This window comes from Hordeum vulgare, chromosome 3H (genome assembly GCF_904849725.1).
Source record: "Hordeum vulgare subsp. vulgare chromosome 3H, MorexV3_pseudomolecules_assembly, whole genome shotgun sequence".
Lineage (NCBI taxonomy): Eukaryota > Viridiplantae > Streptophyta > Magnoliopsida > Poales > Poaceae > Hordeum > Hordeum vulgare.
This window is the reverse complement of record NC_058520.1, coordinates 149,103,883-149,118,998: the sequence shown is the minus strand read 5'-3', so window position 1 is coordinate 149,118,998 and position 15,116 is coordinate 149,103,883. Positions and strand designations below refer to the sequence as shown.

The window sequence follows — 15,116 nt, the reverse complement described above, 5'->3', positions numbered from 1 at the left end:
TGTTGTGCCTCCATTGAGCCTAGGTCGGCGGAGCCACGACCATGGCGCTCCACTGCACCTTCGCCCCCATGGTGTTGCAACCTTGTCGCGCCCTTCCTCCTGCTTGCGCCACAACTAGCCCTCTCAGCCTCCTCCTCGCCTCATGCCATGGCCACCTCTTGCACTCCAAGTGGTGTGTTGTAGCTAGATGTTGTAATGCACTTACAGAAGCAAGAGTTAGCAGTACCTTCATCTTTACCATCAATGGTATCTTTATTCTGGTTGGCTTTCTGCACTATAAAGATATTATGAAGTTTGGCAAATATTATCAGTGGCGACTAGAAACAATGGACTGGGTGCGAGCAAAAAAGAAACAAAAAATGTTTAAGATGTTCCTCAACATCTATCTAGCTGAGAAATTACCATGAGGTATCAGGCTACCTTTTCATACAACTCATATAGCCTTTGACTCTTGAAGAACTGGGAATCATGCCTAACATAAACACATAAGCAGTGAGCAGGCAATACCAAGCAACAAGAAGGATTGATTTCTCTTTTAAGAAAAAAGTCAAGAAAATAAAGCAAAGAAAAAAAAACAAAAAATGAAGAACCTAAATATAAAAAAGATAAAAGCAGGAGTAAAGTTCCAAGAAAGAATGAACACAATTAGATTTTAGAGAATGAGTAAGAAAAGGTAGGAAAAATCTCACGAAGAATGCATAAAGGCTAGCCTTTTATAGTGCACAAATGTGAAACGAGGACATATTCATCCATTTAATATAATACATAAAGGATAGCCTTTTATACATAATGGTTTAGATTATTGATTTTGCCCGGTGAAAATTAAAAGGTTATCAGTTGTACCTTTGCCTCTCCACATATAGTTTGGATTGTTCTTGTTGCTTTCTAAACTTCTTTTATCTGCATATAAGTTTTACTTGGTAGTGCTAACAGTAAATAGCCACTCTAATTTGGTAGGACACAAGGAAGCTATTGAGTGGTGCTAAAATAAGTAAATAACAAATAGTAATATTCACAGTTATTTACCATGTGAACTATATTGTCACCATGTTGCCCAAACTGCGTCTCTAGAAAGTTGAAAGCTACAACAAAAATAAAAAGGAGTGTTAAACTGAACATGTTTTCAGTCTTAAGGCAAAAATAAGAATATACCTAGTGAAAGTATATGAAAGCTTATCAGTTCACAAGTTCTCGCCTTTAAGAAATGCATCAAAGAATCGTCCCCCATATTTAACTGCCATTGCATGCATAGCAACCTATATTTTGTGATTCGATGTGAGATACAACATTTTCAACAGTCTGATACATCACAGTACATGTAATTGTTTGCGTGTTCATGTAATTGCATCACAATACATGTACATCTTCATTCCGCAACATTTTCAAATTGAACTATACTCATAGAGTGCATGTTCCTCAAGCCCGATATCTTAACTAGAGATCACTATAACTGCTACCATGCCGAATGTTTCATCCTCACAAAGGAATGGTTGTGAACTCTCATCTTAAACCTTGTGGCCTTCTATGTTGTGCTTAGCTTATCTCTCTCTTGGCATGCTTGTGGTGATGAGAGTTGGGCGCTAATGTATTTTTCTCTTATTGGTACACGAATGAAATGCTTCTGATTGGTCAACATTATATTAAGTTTTGCCGGAATGTCTGAGTGACCTATGTTTTGCCACAATGTTGATTCATTTCTGTTCCGAAACATTTCACGCACTCCATATGTCCACTTTTTAGCAAAGGTCATGCCGAAAAATTCCATGAATTTTAGTATGACTTGTGCTAGAAACTAGGACATATCGAGTGCCCAGGAATTGCCGGAAAGGGGAATGAATCAACATTCTGACCAAATATAGTCCCATTTTGATTATTCATGTTATTCGACCTACAATTAAACTATTATTTTTAAATACTCATAGGAAATTAATATGTCTGGCCACGACGAACTCGGGGGTTCTGGTCACCACGAAGAAGCCTATTTTGAGGAAGCAAATCATTTTTTCGATTACCTCGACCAACGGGAGATGCGGATGCAGGATGGTAATGATACCAACCCCGACAACGACACTCCCACCGGCAGCGACAGTAACACCGGAACCAAGACCGGCGATGATGTTGACGTACCTGGTGAAGGACGGAAGTAGAAGAGAACAAGAAAACCAAACGAGCTCGGCACCGGACAAATTGTGGTCACGGCGATGCACCCACCGAAATTAGAGCCAACAACACTGGAGACAGCGTGCAAGTGATATGGCAATCAACTAGGATGTATCCTTAGAGAAACCGCCAACATCAATGATGAAAAGTTAAATAAGATACCACATATGGAGCACACGCTCCTACCGAATTTGCACAAAAGGTACTTGTTCCCCAGGCAGACTGAAAAAAAACTTCCGTGGGATGACGAACCCATGACAATGAAAAACAGCATGGCCATGGTGACGTTCACCAACGTCTTGTCCTCCTGGAAAGTAAGGGTGAAAAAATTGATTCCGAAGAATGAACTGGGGTTTAAGATTCAAGCTGACAATCTGTCACTAATGGAAGAGGACTTCGGAAAATTCAAGGAGAGTTGTGCAACAGAAGAAGCGTAGAAAAGGTCGGAGAAAATGAAGGAGCTCCAAGCCAGGAACACGCCTTCCCACCGCCTTGGAAGCCATGGTTACGAGGGGAAGAGGCACGTATGGGCCAAGGAGGATGTTGAACGTGAAAGTCACGGAATCCCAAACCCTTGGTGGAGTTCACCAACCCGCAGGAATGTGACTGGATCAGGGCCTAGCACAAGTGGGACCCCATCAATAAGGTCTTTTACACATACCCGAACACGAGGGAGTTCATGAGACTACTGGTAATTGTTGTATTACCACCTTATATTAGTTAGCTTTCAATCAATTCGACAACAAGTTTTGTCGCATTTATAAACCATCCACGTTCCTTGTGCAGAAAGAGCAGCACCAAAAGGTATCCTAAAGCGATGAGTCGTCTCAGTTGTCGGTGAGGTCCAAGTGGGACAACCCGTTCAACATACTGAAAAATGTATCGGTTGACAAACCTCTATCGTATGGACGTGTGGACGGCGTCGGAGATGGCTTCTCGTGGATGAAGTGCTACTACGAGAAGCCAGAGGAAAAAACAGATATGGCAGCTTACTCAATAGACCATCAATGAGAAGGTCGCGCGGGTGGTCGATCAGAGCAAAGTTGAGACCAAAGAAGAGATGGTCAAGGTACTAGATGATAAGGTCAATGAAGTTGTGGCAGCTTCCTTGGGCCAATTGGTTCCGGCAGTTTTTGAGTTTGTGAGGAGGAATCTAGAAAAAGAGCCAGAGGACTTTCCTCTTCTTAGATTTGTCGGAAGCAATCCGGCGAACATCGTACCACCAACACCTGCTCACGCAACCGCACATGCTCCCGTAGCTAGTCTCACTCTGGTTCTTAATAGCCCATCCTCCGCCTCTGGCATGCTCAGCAGGGCTTCGTCTTTGTCTGAGCTCCACGCCATTGTGGTAATTACGCGTCATACACTATTCACCAGCATGTCTATATAGTCTTCCATTTCAGTTACCTTTGGGACGTCTGACATCATAGTCATGTCTTCGTAGGCCGACGAAACCCCGTGCACCCTAATGTACGATGTCAACGGCCAGAAGGTGGACATGGGAAAGGCAACGATCATCAAGCTGAAGGACCACATGCTCCACAACCGACAGATGCCCCATGGCGTCTTCAAAGTTTACGTGGCTAGTGTGAAAGCGGGCTTCGAGGATTTTCCTCTTCCGACACCGGTCGATGATGACGAGACCCCTAAACAGATTGGCACATGCAAGAGCTGGATCTTGCCTTGGACGAAGACTCACCTTCGTGTCGAGGCGCTCGGTAGCACACCAACGACAAGTACTCAACAAGGTATGAATACCACCCACCTACCCAATTACCTGCACCTGTTGTGGTGGTTGATAGCGGTCAACGCGGCGAGGGAGAGCCTCCATCAGTGCCAGCTGACGTCGCCCCCGTCGAAGAAGCAAATGCTAATGATGTCATGGAGGAGGATGTTGATGACCCTAACCAGCATATCGATATCGGCTATGAAGATGCTCGGGAGTATGACTCAGACTATGAGCATGGAGATGACATGATGATGTGTGAATTGCTAGAGGCGCAACGTCCTACGGCTGATTGCAAAAAGTCTCTCTTCATGCGATCCTCGTAGGAGACGCCTCCAGATTCCACCTCTACCCAGCAAAAACAACACGGGGGTCATCCGCTAGTAATTAGCCCGACGACGCTGGGGGTGGTGGTTAGGGAAGGTATGGTGGGCTCACTACCGCCACCCGCCAAGAAGCGAAGGAGGAGACCGGAGAAGAAAGGATCTAAAGGCGCTAGAGCTGCTTCAAGCAGTCAGCCGCCTCTAAAGCCCCGGGAGGTAGACAGAATACCTGTCATAGGTGCGGATCGTTTCCATGTCTCCGGCAACCCGATCCTACCTCTGAAATTGGTAGAGAACATACTGAACAATGATCTAAGGAGACTTCAGGATGATGTGTTGGCCATAGAGAAAAGACTTCTCAGCACAGAAATACCAGGATACTCGCTTAAGCGGCTCATGTTTCGGGTGTGATGTCATACGTTGAAAGATGGACCGCGGATAAGTTCATCCTGTGATTTGACTATATCTATGACATGTTCCAAATGACCAAGCTGGATTTTCAGTTCATCCGCCTGTATGCGTTGTATCTCAACTACATCATCAGGCGCGAGAACATAGAAAATATATGTGTCGCGGACCCGTACTATATGCACGAGAGCTTCTTGGCAGTCTACAAAGAGCATCGTGACTATGCGAGCAAGTACATAAACGATTTCAGTATCGCTAATAAGGACAAGGAAACGATTATCCTTCCTTATCATCCCACGTAAGTCATCTGCAGATATCCTTTCGTAAGTTTTGATCATTCCTTTGCAAGCATTGAGGCTAATTTGAGGTGTACCTATTTTCCGCAACGGCGGGGGGGTGGGGAGGGGGGGGTTGCCTTCCTCATCTGTCTGTACCCACACTACTCCCATGCTCTATACTTGGACTCATAGAAGAACATCAAGAAAAAGGATTACACGCACATAAAGAGTTTTAGCGATAGAGCCATCTTAACCTTCAACCTTACTTGTCGATATATCCAGGTGAAAAAGTACAGGAATCAAGCGTCAGCTTTCGGCCATAAGATCGACTTCTGCTACATCCAGCAACCGAACGATAGTAAGGCTGATGGATTTTACCTCATGCATCACATGATCGAGTACAGAACGGATATACAACGCCTTCGCATGTCAGCTTCTTCCAACGATGCCGAGATTGTCACCTAGGCCACAAGCATAGGAACTAGGAAGGACACCGGATCATCGAATCCGAGCTGAGTTTTATCACCTACAGTGTGAACTTGCCCAAGTGATCATGAAGGAGGTCGTCGAACAAACAGGGATGTTCTTCCATGGGCCAATGAGGCAGGAGAATGTCCAAGAACTGCTATGCGCTCAGCATCTGGACCTAAATCCTTTCAACAAGCTCGGGTCATTCATCCCTGACTTTGAAGATTGGGGCGCTGATACGTCTCCAACGTATCTATAATTTTTTATGGTTCCATGCTATTATCTTGTCAACTTTGGATGTTTTATATGCATGAATATGCTATTTTATATATTTTTTGGGACTAACCTATTAACTCAGTGCCAAGTGCTAGTTTCTGTTTTTTCCGTGTTTTTGGCCCATTTTCAGACGGAGTCCAAATGGAATGAAACTTTACGATGATTTTTTTGGACCAAAAGAGACCCCCGAAGCTTTGAAAGAAGGCTAGAAGAGCCACGAGGGAGTCACAAGCCCTGACGCCGCCACCACCCCCCTAGGTGGTGGCGACCAGGCTTGTGACCTCCTCGTGGGCCCAACCGACGTAATTCCACCACCATAAATTCCTATAAATTCAGAAACCCCCCAAAAAAACCTAGATCGGGAGTTTCGCCGCCGCAAGCCTCTGTAGCTAGTAAAAACCAATCTGGATTTCGTTCCTGCACCCTGTCGGAGGGGGAATCCATCTCCGGTGGCAATCTTCATCATCCCGGCGATCTCCATGACGAGGAGGGAGTAGTTCTCCCTCGGGGCTGAGGGTATGTACCAGTAGCTATGTGTTTGATCTCTCTCTCTCGTGTTCTTGAGATGTCTTGATCTCGATGTACCATGGTCTTTGCTACTATAGTTGGATCTTATGATGTTCTTCCCCCTCTCCTTCTGGTAATGAATTGAGTTTCCCCTTTGGAGTTATCTTATCGGATTGACTCTTTGAGAACACTTGATGTATGTCTTGCACGTGTCTATCTGTTGTGATCAACTTGCGGGTTTGTGACATTTGGAACCTATGCATATGGGTTGGCACACGTTTGATTCATGTGAGTACTGGATGTATGTTTTGGTGATCAAATTGTGGGTTCGTGACATTGGGAACCTATGCACAGGGGTTGGCACATGTTTTGACTCTCTGGTAGAAACTTTGGGGCTCTCTTTGAAGTTCTATGTGTTGGTTGAATAGATGATTCTGAGATTGTGTGATGCATATCGTATAATCATACCCACGGATACTTGAGGTGACAATGGAGTATCTAGGTGACATTAGGGTCTTGGTTGATATGTATCTTAAGGTGTTATTCTAGTACGAACTCTATGATGGATCGAACGGAAAGAATAGCTTCGTGCTATTTTACTACGGACTCTTGAATAGATCGATCAGAAAGAATAACTTTGTAGTGGTTTCGTACCCGACAATAATCTCTTCGTTTGTTCCCCGCTATTAGTGACTTTGGAGTGACTCTTTGTTGCATGTTGAGGGCTAGTTATATGACCCAATTATGTTATCATTATTGAGAGAACTTCACTAGTGAAAGTATGAACCCTAGGCTTTGTTTCCACACATTGCAATACCGTTCGTGCTCACTTTTACCATTTGTTACCTTGCTGTTTTTGTAATTTCAGATTACAAAAACCTATATCTACCATCCATATTGCACTTGTTTCACTATCTCTTCGCCGAACTAGTGCACCTATACAACTTACCATTGTATTAGGTGTGTTGGGGACACAAGAGACTCTTTGTTATTTGGTTGCAGGGTTGCTTGAGAGAGACCACCTTCATCCTACGCCTCCCGCGGATTGATAAACCTTAGGTCACCCACTCGAGGGACAATTGCTACTGTCCTACAAACCTCTGCACTTGGAGGCCCAACAACGTCTACAAGGAGAAGGTTGCGTAGTAGACATCAGGCGCCGACATGGAGGAGTGATTGACGATGACAATGTGTGTTTATAATTAGTACTGCCAGCTTTCTACGAACTAGTGTATACATCGTTCTAGTTAATTAGCTTTTGTATGACAACGAGGAACTTTGTTAACTGGCGTATGAGGAACTTTGTTATTTATGTCTACTATAGGTTGCTTGTATTTTGCTAACTATGCCTCGTTGTGTTTCTCAAGTACATTATGTTGCATATTATCGTTCAATTCATCAACATACGATGCAGGTACATAGATCAGAGATGGCGAAGGACTACTATGTCGTATTGATTCGGAGGGTTCCAGGAGTGTACGACCACTGGCCAGACGCTCAGGCCTAGGTGGGCAGGTACCCGGGGGTTTGCCACATAGGGTTCGACAGTAGAGCCAAAGTGGAAGTTACTTGAGGTGGATGCTACGGCAAGAGAGGGAGAAAAACCAGTGGCTCAAGAAGTACTACATAGTCATGCTCTTGCTCATGTTGATCGCTCTTCTCTTATACATCATGGTTTAGATAGGGATGTTGAAACTTGTGGGTGTGCCATAACTTGTCTATCGCTATTTTCGACATGTGATGATATTTGTCTTGGATAATGATGATGATTATGATGATGGTATGATGAGACTATTGTATGTGTATGATATGATGAGAATAATGTATGTTTACTATGATATGATGAAACTACTCTATAGAGCATGCACAAATACGTAGAGGAGGAATAAAAATGTGAAATCAGGAAATCTTAGCAGTAGTGCTGGTTGGGATTTAGTAGCAGCGCTGGTTATCAACAGTGCATTTTATGGAGCAGCCTACAGATAGTTAGTAGTATCGATGGCCAGCAAAGCGCTACTACTAAATGCGCTTACCAGTAGCGGTGGATAGAAAAGCGCTACTCCTATATACTTAGTTGTAGCGCGTTAGTAGTAGTGTTGCCACTAGCGCTACTCGTAGGGGTAAAACCAGCACTACTAGTAGGCTTTCTACTACTAGTGTTCACCAGTGAGTGCCAAAGTGCAAATGAATACAAGCACAAGGACTCAAGATGTGACCACGGAGAGCTTGAAGACAACAAAACAACAAGGTGTTTGTTTATTCCTAAGGAAGATTGGTCTTGGGAGAGACTCTGTTCTTTGGCTAAGAGTGATCAATCAATGAGATGATCATATATGCAAATTTTCAGCTCAAAAGGATGAAGCTGGATAACACTTTCTATACAATGTACCCCAGTGGACATAAATACAAAATATGAAGTAGCACTCACATGCTTGGTTGGGGTTGAGCTTAAATTTTGGGGGGGATGGGCTTTTTTGGCATATGGATGCACTGTAAAAATTTCACACCAACTAGATACACCAAAATGGTACTTCCTTCACAATGCATCTCCGTGGACAGAAACTAAAAAAATTCTAAAGCAAGATTAGATCAATGAAATGAGCCCAAATTTGGTTTAGATAGGTTATATAGGTAGGAGAATGTTGTGGTAAATGTTCAGACATAATGAAGCAATATAAGATATAGGGTCTTCACAAACTAAAAATCTGACGAGAAACAAAGATTTGATGCTGGGCTCACATGGACAATGGAGTGTTGCTCAAATTTGGTGGAAAGCTATTATTTGAGTATATGATGGTCATGTCAAAATTTTAAATCATTTGGATATGCCTAGCTAGTACCTCCTTCACAAAGTTCCTTTCTGGACAGAAAGTTTGGAAATTAGCTAAGGAATGTTTACTAGGCAAATGAAGTTGAAATTTGGCATGATTCCCTAATATGGATAGGAAAGAGTCCACAAAATTTTTGAGGGCAAACAAGAATATAGAAATGACACTTCCTTCACCAAGTGCCATTCAGAGCAGAATAGGCAAAGGAATATCCCTGAATTATTTTTGAACTAGACAAGGAAGGATTTTGACATATTTGAGGAACATATGACTTCTACTTCTTGAGCTTACGTTGGTTTTTCCCTTGAAGAGGAAAGGATGACGCAGTAAAGTAGGAGTATCAAGATGAGGCACCTGCGCAAAGACAAACAAACTTGCACCCAACGCGATAAAGGGGTTGTCAATCCATTTACGATTACTTGCAAGGTGAGATCTGATAGTGATAATAGGTAAATATAAATAGATAAATAAAAGTGCAAAAAGGTATTTTTGGTATTTTTGTATGTAAATCTGAATATATAATGTGTAAAATAGACACGGGATCCATAGTGTTCACTAGAGGCTTCTCTCATGATAGCAAGTATTACGGCGGTGTGAACGAATTACTGTCGAGCAATTAATAGAATCGTGCAAGGTCATGACGATATCTAAGTCAATGATCATACATATAGGCATCACATCTGAGACAAGTAGACCGATACTTTTTGCATCTACTACTATTACTCCACACATCGACCGCTATACAACATGCATCTAGTATATTAAGTTCATAACAAACAGAGTAATGCCTTAAGAAAAATGACATGATGTAGAGGGATAAATTCATGCAATATGATATAAACCCCATATTTTTACCCTTGATGGCAAAAACAAGATGCATGCCTCGCTACCCATTCTGTCACTAGGTGAGGACACCGCACGGTATGAACCCAAAACCAAGCACTTCTCCCATTGCAAGAATTATAGATCAAGTTGGCTAAACGAAACCCATAACTCGAAGAGAATTATAAGGATACAAAATCATGCATATAAGAAATCATAGGAGACTCAAATAATATTCATAGATAATCTGATCATAAATCCACAATTCATCGGATCTTGACAAACACACCACAAAAGAAAGTTACATCGGATAGATCTCCATGAAGATCATGGAGAACTTTGTATTGAAGATCCAAGAGAGAGAAGAAGCCATCTATCTACTAGCTATGGACCCGAAGGTCTGTGGTGAACTACTCACACATCATCGGAGAGGCAATGGTGTTGATGAAGAAGCCCTCCGTGTCTGAATGATCCTCCCGCAGGGCACCAGAACGGTCCCCAGATGGAATCTCGCGGAAACAGAAGCTTGCGGCGGCGGAAAAGTATTTCCGTAGCTCTCTTTGTTGGTTTGGGGATTTTAGGGAATTTATAGGCGAAAGAGATAGGGAAAAGGAGGCACGGGGGGGGGGGGGGGGCACGAGCCTGCTAGGCGCCCCTCCCGCCCCCTCGGGGCACGCCTAGGGGGCTCGTGGCCTCCTCCGTGGCCCTCTGCCTTGGTTCTCAAGTTTTCTGGATCCCTTGTGTTATGGAAAAAATCATCCCGAAGGTTTTATTCCGTTTTGACTCCGTTTAGTATTCTTATCTGAAAAAGGTCAAAAACACGAAGAAAAAAAAAAGAAACTCGCACTGGGCACTGAGTTAATAGGTTAGTTCCAAAAATGATATAAAATAGCTTATTAATGCATATAAAACATCCCAAGTTGATAATATAATAGCATGGAAAAATCAAAAATTATAGATACGTTGGAGACGTATCAAGCATCCCCAAGCTTAACTCATGCTCGTCCTCGAGTAGGGAAGTGATAAAGACCGAATTTTTGATGTGGAATGCTACCTAACATATTTTTTCTTTGTAACTTATTTATTGTGGCATGAATGTTTAGATACATAAGATTCAAAACAATAGTTTAATATTGACATGAAAACAATAATACTTCAAGCATACTAGCAAAGTAATCATGAACTTTTGAAATAACAAGGCCAAAGAAAGTTATCCCTACAAAATCATATAGTTTGGCTATGCACCATCATCCCCACACAACGAATTTAAATCATGCACAACCCCGGTATTGGCCAAGTAATTGTTTTCGCACTCTTTCTTTCTCAAAAAATTTCAACTCTCACACAATACATGAGCGTGAGTGTAATGACTGAGATGCGGTCCTTTCCGATTTAGGGAACAAGGCACCAAAATGGAAAGAAGTGCATCTAAGCGTTGCGCAAGCACGATAACATAGCACATACATAATAATAGAATGACAAATAGGGAATCATCTACCATCTCATAGATAATATCAAATTTTACATCACACATTTATTCACACAAGGTAGTTCCGCTACAGACTACATAACATGAGAAAAAGGCTATGCTACCCTGCAAGCTTGCCCATGATCACGACCACGCCTCAGTATTTTGGAGAGTTCACGTACACGCGGTCGTTCTCCTCATCATACTGCCACGCCAGCTGCGTGCCATCGGGATCACCAGTGTCGGGCGTACCTGTACCTGTTGGTGTGTTGAAGTAATTTGTGATCCATGGGGACTCAGCAATCTATGACCTCGATGCCAGAACTAGTCAAGTTATTAAGTAAGGAAGGTTCGGTGTTTAGGTTGTAGCATCCTAAGCATTTATGGTGGCTAACTTACGTAGAAAAAGTATTAATGGTGGTCTACGCTAGCGGGCGAAAAATAGTTGATCACTAAGTGATCCTGAACACCTACTTATGTCAATCATAACCCCACCGTGTTCCTGATCGAAGAGAGGTCTTCGAAGGGGACAGTCACGGTTACGCACAAAGTTGGAAAATTTATTAGATTAGGTTCAAGTTATCTATAACCGGATGTTAACAAATATTCCAAGTTGCCACATAACCATGGGCACGGCTATCCGAAAGATTAAACCCTACAGGGGTGCTCCAACTAGTCCATCACAAATGGTCATCGGCCGCAAAGTAATCCTCTATCACGAATCTTGTGATCTCGTCGGATTCCTTAGAGGAAAACCTCAACTCTAGGGCGAACCAAAGCTTCACCGGGATTCCTATACGCAAGATATATCGCTAAGGTAAGACAAGACTAGTAGGACCTCCCGTCGTGTCGACGACCCCGATAAGAGCCGCGTATTTCAGTCTCAGGACACGACGGATGAGCGACGCGTACAGTGGCCTGATAGAAATCTCTCAAGTTGCCCTGAGTTGGCCCCGCACAGTGCTCTAGTTTGAACCAACACTCTTGAGGAGCACTGGCCCGGGTTGTTGATTAATTCCTCGGGGTAGCTATTCCCTATGAAGATTATTATTAAGTGATTAGCAAATTAACACCAATGTTGGGTCCTGCCACACAAGTCTTAACACTACACGATTTATCAAGGGGGTCCCCATAACAACCCCGAACGTGTTAGGAGCGATCAGTTATGGAATCAAACACCGGTAGCCGGAAACTATGGCGGCAATAACGGAACAAAACACCCGGCAAAAGTCTAGGACTTCCGTTATTTACCAAGTATATAGGTGCATTAATTAAATAACAGATTTAACATAATGATATCAAACTCATGTTATCACATGAGACAAAGCACCTGCAACTAGCAACGCTAACATTAGAAGCTGAGCAAAGCCTACTTAGCCATTCAACATTTGCTAGGAGGGTAAAAGTGTTTGGGGTTTCATGGCAAAATCATGAGGCAATTATTTCAGTGATAGGCAGCGATCATATGACAAAGGAAACGTGAATCTAGCATAACAAGTCTAGAGATGGAATCAAGGTCATATCATCTTGATTGTGATGTCTTTAGTTTGGAACTGCTCATGTTCGTCCTGCACGTCCTCTCCCGGATCCACGTACTCGCTCTCCGATCCCGGTGCAACCCAACATAAAAATAGCATCCAATGAACCACAGCACAACAAGATGCAACAAGCACATGATGCATGAGATGAGAATGAACATGCATCTCTATTCTAGTCACTAGCACAAGCATGAGAAGAAACTACAAACTTCTGGACAGAACTGCACTCTAAGCTATCTTGACATGCATGAGGATGACATGAACAGATGCATCACGTGAAAACGATGCAAAAACATATAAAGAACATTACGAACGGAGCTCCGGATCAACCGGAAACAACGAAACAAGAAATGGAGTCCTACGGATCAAATCCAACACAACACACTCCGATGGCATACTTCTGGAATTTTCGGGTTGCCAAATCACAAATGAATCAAGTATGGATGGGGTGGTGCAAGGAATCTCAAAGATAATACAAAGGAGTTTCACACAGAAACTTCTACAAGCATAAACAGCTATTCAAAAGCTCTACAAGCATGAGCAAAAAGATAATACAAAGGAGTTTCACACAGAAAGTTCTACAGCTGCTAACTTGGACAAAAATATCAGTTCTCAGGGACTTGGTGAAAATCTCAGATTCTCACTAGCTGTTTATGCTCTGAAGCATATTGACAGCGCCCAAAACAATATCTACAAGAAGCCAAATGGAATGAAAATTGACAGAGAGCTAGACAAACACAAAAGCTACAATTTCTTAGTTGATTGCATGGGCTGATTCCCAACACATGAACTTTTGCAAGCACAAATACAAGGGAAGAAAATAACAGTAGTTTCTCAGACTTAGTGCTGAAAATTTTCAGCCACATGCCTACTTTGACTAAGCACAACTTGCACATGTAAACTCCTAAGCATAAAACAAAACCAACATGGTATACAGGGGTTCACCCTCTACTGCCACAACAAGGAATCAACCTCTTGGGCTCATCACATCACATGGAACCAAGCTCTAAACATTGAACAAAACAGAAATATGACATTCCCAGAAAGTGTTCCAAAGTGGAATCTGATTCCACCATTGGATTCCTGGAATGATTCTACCCCAAAAACATATATAATACCTAGGCACTTGCATAGAACAAATGGGCACAAAGCTAAGAAGAAAATATACATGGAATCACAAAGAGATAAATAGTGCTATATCACATGTGATTCTCACTAGATCATCACCTACACATGCACTTGCACACTCTCATCACACCATTGGTGCACATGAGGGGTAGACCTCATGTTCATGTGCCTTAGCACACCACCACCACACACACATACATCAAGCACACATATATCAAGCACCTACACATGCTAGTTAAAACACACACACTAACTTACACTCATATCATGCATTCCTACACCTACACATACAAGCTTACACATGTTCTTATCAAGGCACACCATGCCTTGGGCTTGTGGGTGTCACACACCACATGCACACACAAACATCACATGTTCATCTATGCACACACCACATGCACACACAAACATCACATGTTCATCTATGCACACACCACAAGGTATGTGGGGTGAAACCCACACACACACACACATACACACACTTGCACTAACTAGTGCTCAAGTTCATCACTCATGCACATAAGTAACACACCACACATGCATCACTAACCTAGTGCAATACACACACATACATAAGCTAGCTCACACACACACATATGCACACAAAGACCTACAAATGCATTTCCACACAAGCTAGCAAAACACTAGGGACAACCTACTGGTTGTGAGGTAAAATAAAATACCTCACAAGGTGACCAAGCAAGCTGCAGCATCAAACTAGCAAGCAAAAGAAAAACAGCAAAGGAAAAAGGCAAAAATATAAAAGGCTTGGGGGGATTCGAACCCAAGACTCCCTGGTACAACACGCAGAAGCACACCACTCTGCTACTTGCCATCAGCTCGACAGAACATAGGGGTTTAACAGGATAAGATACTCCCTGCAGCTACTGTGCCAAGAATTCCACAAAACAAAAGGGTGTCGCCACTGGGTCTCGAACCCGTGACCAAACGCTGCACCAAAACCCACCTACCAATCTGTTGTGTGCTCGGATCTTAACAGAGAAGAGGGGGAAACCCTGTTGAGAAACCCCTCTTGTCCTTCCTCTGCCCGACGGTGGCCGGAACAGGGGAAGAACCACGCTGGCGATCTACAACAAATTGGCCTACGACCCGTCGATGGAAGGTAGTAGGGGCTCCCAGGGTTCCATTCCACTAACTAACTCTACTCGGGGAGGCCTATACCTAC

The 15,116-nt window shown here is 43.0% G+C and overlaps 1 long non-coding RNA gene across 1 annotated transcript; it reads right to left on the bottom strand.

Annotated features, from left to right (window-relative positions):
• Positions 1 to 844: 844 nt before the first annotated feature.
• LOC123439704 lies at positions 845 to 1,213 on the bottom strand. Its single transcript, XR_006630140.1, has 3 exons — positions 1,153 to 1,213; positions 1,027 to 1,082; positions 845 to 900 (listed from the first exon to the last, which is right to left on the bottom strand). It is a non-coding gene; the product is annotated as an uncharacterized LOC123439704 (long non-coding RNA).
• Between the last annotated feature and the right edge of the window lie 13,903 nt (positions 1,214 to 15,116).